The sequence below is a fragment of the Amblyomma mixtum genome, chromosome 3 (genome assembly GCF_055824585.1).
Source record: "Amblyomma mixtum isolate Tamu chromosome 3, ASM5582458v1, whole genome shotgun sequence".
NCBI classification, from domain to species: Eukaryota; Metazoa; Arthropoda; class Arachnida; order Ixodida; family Ixodidae; genus Amblyomma; species Amblyomma mixtum.
The window spans coordinates 405,600,321-405,607,816 of NC_143014.1; the positions used below are offsets into that span (position 1 = coordinate 405,600,321).

A 7,496-nucleotide genomic window follows, 5' to 3' on the forward strand; every position below is an offset into this window, starting at 1 on the left:
GACGTTAAACCCCATAAACCAAACCAAACCTTTACCCCCTCCCATCGACCGAGCTGCGAGAGCGGAACAGCCAGCATCGCCCCTGCCGTGGATGGTAACACCAGCGTCCACTTCTGTCCATCCGATTTGGACAGTGCTCTTCGTAGCTTATTCCCCAGTCAGGGATCTGGGGAATCCGAACCCTATTTAACTCGGCATTGAGTGCGACCGAGGGAGACGCCTGTTAACTCCCGTCGACTCCAGTTGGCGAAGAAGTTCCCTTCCACTGAGAGTCACTCTCAGTGGCTCTTTTGTAAATAATATAAATAATTGTATAAAGATTTCCTTGCCTTCTTCCTAACCCAGTCTCCCATCCTCCTCGTCCCATCATAGGTTCGGCCATGCTACCCGGGTCGCAACAACTGGTTGGCAGCGGTGAGATCGTCTGCGTGGTGTCCTGGCTCCGGTTTTGGTGAATGCATTGCCTTCTCTCCTTGAGTATTGCCAGGTCTTAATTTGTGCTGCTCTTCCTGGTAGTGCACATTGGTTGAAGTAGCCTGTTCGGATTTGAACCTTGCTTCACACCAACATCCTTAAGAGACTAGCGATCACATTATTAGCGAGCACTTAAAGGTGCACTGAAGAGGAATCTGAACTTGTCTTTTTGCCGCGTGAACTCGATCTGCACGTTCCGAGTTTTCTTAGAAACTGCGATTTACTGCCCTGTGTGGCCGATTTCCCCAATTAAATCGAATTAACGTCCGGCTCCCGCCTTTTTTTTTAATTCTGCCTCGTACGATGGGCGGAGTCGACCAACGCGTGGAGATCCTTTCACCCAGTCCCGTGGCGGCTTGCCGCTCTGCCATCGACGGAGTAATACGTAGTAGTCCGTAGTAGCCAATAGTCCGCGCGTATTTTTATTTCTTCGGGCTTATTTTGCGGCTATATTATCTGCGAATGAAACTATTTATTCATGGAAACCTAAAAAACAAAATAAAGCGAAAGCAAAGCCTCCACGGGACTGAGTGAAAGGCGCTCCACGCGTTGGTCGACTCCGCCCACCGTACGAGGCAGAATTAAAAAAAAAGGCGGGAGCCGGACGTTAATTCGTTTTAATTGGGGAAATCGGCCACACAGGGCAATAAGTCACTGCTTCTAAGAATGCTAGGAACGTGTGGATCGAGTTCCCGCGGCAAAAAAGACATGTTCAGAATCCTCTTCAGTGCACCTTTAAGGGCAGTCATGGACTGGCGAAAGCTGCGTAAGATGGACCTGATCTCCTTATCTGGAGAATTAGGGACTCATTGCGGGGAAACAATGAAGAAACTGCAGGTTGTCAGTGCGATAGAGGACCTCGGTTTTGAGGACGAGGAGATAGTGGAGCACTGGGAGGAAATAAAAAGAAAAGAGGAGTTAGAGGAACAAAAAAGAAAAGAGGAATTGGAGGAACGAAAAAGAAAAGAGGAATTGGAGGAACGAAAAAGACAAGAAGAATTGGAATTGCAGGAGCGAATAAGAAAAGAGGAGTTAGAGGAACAAAAGAGGAAAGATGAGGTGGAGCTAGAAAGGAAGCGACTTGAGGTGAAGCTAGCTGCAGCTCAGGCAGAAGCAGCAAATGCCGGCACGGCCTCTGCTGTGAGCAGTCAGTCATCGAAGCCGCCCAAAATGAAAGACCTTCTGTCACCTTTCAAAATGGGCGAAGATGTCGGGCTGTTCATTGTAAACTTTGAGCGCACGTGCGAAAACCAAAAATTTCTTCGCACAACTTGGCCTCAATACCTTTCGACGGTTCTGCCATGTGAGGCTGCCGACGTGCTTGCTCGGCTAAAAGGCGGATGATTACGGTAAAGTGAAAGCCACCTTGCTGAAAAAGTACCGCCTGGTAGACGACGCCTTCCTTCGACGATTCAGAACCACGGGGAAGCGGCCGTCTGAGTCATTCCCAGATTTTGCCTACTATCTTAAGGCAAATCTGATCGAATGGCTCAATGGCACGGAGGTTTATCAGGACCGTGACAAAGTTGTGGCAGAAATCTGTCTAGAACAATTTTACAATTGTCTAAATGAGGAAACGCGGCTCTAGGTGCAAGACAGGCCCGAAAAGAAAAGCTTAGAGCGCGCCGCCGAACTCGCAGAAGAGTTCCAGGTCAGGCGCGAAACAGGAAAGGAAAGCTTACGGGCAGGAACAAAGCCCTAAGGGGAGTTCAGGAGGCGCCCAGTGCGGAACGAGAATAGAGCGGCCCCGCCGAGGGTAGAGAAAGGGGCAGATGAGGAGAACCGCGAAAAAGACTCGGTTGGTAGAAATGACGCGGACAAAGAAAAAAAAGAGAAGGATCGTGCTAAAGCCTTCGAGGCGAGCATACCAGCAGTCTGTTTCCGCTGTAACGAGCCAGGGCATATCGCGAGTGGCTGTCGAAGGACTAGGCTGGTTTTTTCGCTCACTACTCTCGACGAGTAAAATATGCGCCTACTAGAGCCGTACATGCGCGAAAGGACAGAATGAGCGACGGTGTCGCGTCCTGGGCGACTCCGCCGCCACAATGAATGTAATGCACCCTTCGTTCGTTTCACCGAAAGATTTCACTGGGGAAAACGCGTGGATCCGGCAGGTGGCCCAGGAGGGCAGTGTCTGTCTGCCGGTCGCGTGCGTCACCATATAGCACCGCAGCTTCGCAGGGGGGCGCTGCGGACGCCAGTGAAAAGCGCCCTCTCCGGCCGACTCCGTATTTTTGTCCGGGAAAACCTGTCACCCCTCCCATTGAGTAGCTGCGCGAGCAGCGCGCTTTCCCCTGAAAAAAAGCCAGTTCTGCACGTACTTTGCACGTGTTCGCCAGCCTGCAAATCTCTTTGTGCAGTCCCGAGCTTTTTCCCTCGTGCTTGAACGCTGACGAGCTTCAGAGGATTAGCAAAATGTACAGGGGCGCTAGAAAAAAATGCGAACAGCGCGGCGCCCACGCGCTGCGCAGTCGGAATTGATCTTCAATGCGTTTTTATCTCGGTAGTAACAAAAAGACGCTAGAGTGGTACATTATTGTATCACGGATGTCTCTAGCTTATTTGTGTGGCGAGCCAAGTATAAGCGTGACGAAAATAAATTCCAACAGCGGAGCGCCTAGGCACTGCGCTGTTCGCATTTCTTTCGGTCGCGGCAGTACGCTCTGAGATGTAGGGTGAAAGAAATAGTGGACAGTGAATTTTTTTTTTCGCTGCGAACTTGAAAAAAAGAACTGCTAATGGATCAGGCCCACTACGTGAAGCAGATTGTTGACGAAAAAGCCGGTACCGTAACGGCGAAATCTGTATCGCAAGTAAATGACGAGATCATTTAAGACGTGGAATTCGAGGTAAATACCATTTTTTTTTTTTTTGGCGCGGCCATCTTCGCAAGATGCTTAATTTCGTTGGGTGACTGAGCACTTCGGTGCATGCAGGTTTGTTGGCCAAATAATAAGGATGTTGTTACGTGTTTCGATGAATAATGATGGAAATAATTTTTATTTTAACTCAAAATAAGGAGGCCTTAAGGCGACACGCGAGGCTGAGGAGAAAAACGAAAACACGCACGAAATGCGCCTACCAGCTGCTTGCTATATACGGCTAAGAGAAAAAATGCTCTAGTTTGTAAATCGCTACAACGGAGATAAGCGGTTGGTATATTTATTTTAATTCCGATTACAGCGCACGCCCATCCCCAAAACAATTTATTTGCAGAGCCATCGCTCATATGCAAACGCTCATTCATGTGCAGGCAAACATTTTGATTATTTTTTTTTTAATTTTCTACATATAAAGCAACATCGAAAATTGAGCCCGGCGTCACAAGTCGGAACATTGAGGCGATCACTGACCTTGCCTCACACGCGTCTGCATAATGCCGCTAGCTGTAGTCAGTCTCCAAAATAAAAAACGGCAAAAAAAATGACTTTTGTTAGCGCGAGCTTTACTAAACACTGCATGCTTAGTGAATTACAGCAAAAACTGCTCAGAAATAATATTACGAGTGCAACATACGAAACGTGTTTAGTAACAGGAAAAAGCTTACTTCACCCTGCCCATAGCAGTTTTCGAGGCCTGCCGTTTCTCGTTCTCATCCATTTCATACCCAACAATTCCGGACAAAAACATTTTTGAATAGTAAAAAATGTATGACCGCATTTTTTTTTCATATACTGGAAGATTTCACTATAGCAGTCTCCCATCGATAGGCTTGCATTTTTTTTTCGTATTAACGTTTTTCCTATCGTCAACTGTTCGGTACGAGCGATGAAAAATATTTAAGATTTTGCTGCATATAGAAAGGGTGGACCATTACCTTCAATATTTCCGTTACTGTACGTTACAATTTTCCAATGTTAAATTTTTTTTCCCCAAGAATGTAGGACATCACCAGGAAATCTGTAGAATTACATGGGCAGTCCTTGGCCGTTGGATGTTCAGAGAACTATTGTGACAGCCCCACACACAACCAGTTTCTCCACTCTTAGAACGTCGCGGAATTCCAGCCATGACTCACAGAGAGCGGCAACACCACTTTTGTGCGCCCGCGAGCAGGACGGCGCGTGCTCACAATGAAAGAGAGAGTGGCAGCGGCGCGAGCAGCACGCGCATACAAGTCGACAGGCTGCTGGCTCAATGCGCTCCGCCGGCCACCTGCCCGGACAGGAACGCCAAAATGACCGGCAGGGGAGAAGTGGCTCTAGGTGCAAGACAGGCCCGAAAAGAAAAGCTTAGAGCGCGCCGCCGAACTCGCAGAAGAGTTCCAGGTCAGGCGCGAAACAGGAAAGGAAAGCTTACGGGCAGGAACAAAGCCTTAAGGGGAGTTCAGGAGGCGCCCAGTGCGGAACGAGAATAGAGCGGCCCCGCCGAGGGTAGAGAAAGGGGCAGATGAGGAGAACCGCGAAAAAGACTCGGTTGGTAGAAATGACGCGGACAAAGAAAAAAAAGAGAAGGATCGTGCTAAAGCCTTCGAGGCGAGCATACCAGCAGTCTGTTTCCGCTGTAACGAGCCAGGGCATATCGCGAGTGGCTGTCGAAGGACTAGGCTGGTTTTTTCGCTCACTACTCTCGACGAGTAAAATATGCGCCTACTAGAGCCGTACATGCGCGAAAGGACAGAATGAGCGACGGTGTCGCGTCCTGGGCGACTCCGCCGCCACAATGAATGTAATGCACCCTTCGTTCGTTTCACCGAAAGATTTCACTGGGGAAAACGCGTGGATCCGGCAGGTGGCCCAGGAGGGCAGTGTCTGTCTGCCGGTCGCGTGCGTCACCATTGAGGGCCGGTTTGGGGTGCTGCATACCGAAGCGGCGGTGTCAGTGACCTTGCCGGAGCAGTGTCCCTACCTTTTTCCAAACCGCTGGGAGGACGAGCTAAAGAAGAGGGGCCTGAGTTATGGCGACCACTCCGTGCACGAGCTGACGCGTTCCAAGGACCACGAGATCGCGGCCCAGTTGAGCCCAGGGAGTAATACCCCCGTCACACGGCCAGTTTCAATGGCCATCGAGTCGAGGGCCATCGAGATTTTCAATCGTTATCGAACTCGAGGGAGTTGTGGTGCTCCTACACTGCAAATCTCAATGGCCATTGATATCGTTTTCGCGTCTTACACCGAGCTCGTGTGGCGCCACAATCGCTACGTTTGGTTTCGCGCAAATAAAAATATTTTTACGAAACCAAACTAAATGCTGAAATATAATTTTTTTGCAGTCATAAGGCGCGTTCACACTTGTCCAAAAATCCGGCGCGCGAAGCGGGTTCGCTCGCCGCAAAAACTAGGACCTGTTCTCATTTGTTGACGCCGGGGTGAGGTGGAACCGCCGCATCACTGCTGTTTCTCGCTTTTGCACACTACGTCGCCGCTCGCGGCGTACGCAGATACAGTGAAAAAAAGAGCATAAATTTACGCTGTCTACGAACCACAAGCGTATGCGTGTTTACGTACGCTAAACACAAGCGCATTCCCGCATTCAGTTCAGCGTAGGCTAGCACAAGCCTCGTATACATGGAGCCCGACGTTGCGGGTCGGGTCGGGGTGCGCCAGATGTCGGGCTGACCAGCCCGACCCTACCGCGTATACATGAACCGGTTTTCTGTCGGGCAGAGACCGTCGCTACTCCTAGCGTCGAGCACGCAAACTACACGCATGCTAGAGGAGGAAAGACGCCCAGACGAAAAGTTCCCTTTCCCGCTGCTGCTCTTTCCGGCCGGTTGGTTCGCCCGTTCACGTGCGCGCTGTCTTCGAGGCCGGCAGCGGCTCGCTGTGGGTGTCTCCGCTACCGGAAAAAAAATCTCCCAGCACGGCCGGTCTCGACGCGCGCACTTTCTCGCTCTCTTCTTACGGCCTGAGCAGGTGCCGAGAAAACAAATCATGGTGAAAACCACTATCCAAAGCCGAGGTTTCTAGTGATTCCGGCGTTTTTTTTTTTTGAAAAGGCGGTCAAGTATCTCCCACGATCGAATTTCTCGAAGTCTTGTAACTAATCATTGAACCACATCTAGAAGATTCACCCGTCCTATGCTGCCCGGAATGGGTTGACAGAAGCCACACCAAATGCTTAACACACCTCATTTCTGAGAAGTTTCTCCAAATTTTTCTCGTCAACTACACAAAGAAATTAACAAACCAAAATGGCAAGCCGTCTGGCTTCATCCACAAGCCAACGCGAAATCATTTAAGGCTGTAACTGACATCCCTTGAACTGCGAGCCGCACAACAATGTTGTATAGGTCATTACAAGCAGCGCCTGTTATTGTTTTCAGTCCTTCTAAGTATGTGAAACGATATCGCAGTTCCAAAGAGCAAAGGATCTTTCTGATCTGGTGTGTTTCACGCAGTGCGAACAGATGGCACAGATACTTCGAATGTTTTCAAACGGCAAGTGCTATTATTTTATTCATACATTTCCAAGTATCAACAGAGATTGTGCCAGCCCTGAAGATGAAAATAAATGTTTTCCTAACTGTGGCTTCGCCCTGTAATATCTTGCCCCACTTTTATTCCTGCTAGACGCAAATGATACAGCCCTATTCGCTAATACTATGCGCCATCATTGCATGCCGACTTCAATGTTTTGAGATCCATCTACTAGTTCCCTGCTTTGCGTGCCGATAGCAGTGGCTGCATAAGATATGGTCGTCAAGTTCTTCTTCAGTACTCGGAGCAGCCGTTCAGCAATATGTGCAAAGTAACCGAACCAGCCCCCGGAGAGTTGCGGCGGTAGATAGCAACTGCCCCTCATGCACATGCCGTTAAGAAAGAGCGCGCGCGCCGAGTGCTCCGAGTTCCTGCACAGCGCCAGCCAGACCGGAGAGGAGGCAGGAGAGGAGGCGCTAAGCCGATGCGGCAGCGTATACATGCTCCTTCCAGCCGGGTCGGGCAGAGCCAACCCACCCCCTGCAGTCGGGCTGGCCCAGCTCGACTCGACGGTCCCTTTTCTCGACCCCCTAGCGTATACATGAGCCCGACAACCGGTTCTCGGCCCGACAGCCTGCTTAACCCGACTTTTGTCGGGCTCAT

General features: G+C 50.0%; 1 pseudogene; it reads left to right on the forward strand.

The window, feature by feature from the left end:
- Positions 1 to 1,221: 1,221 nt before the first annotated feature.
- Positions 1,222 to 2,437, forward strand: LOC149357477 (uncharacterized; annotated as a pseudogene).
- The last annotated feature ends 5,059 nt before the right edge of the window (positions 2,438 to 7,496 follow it).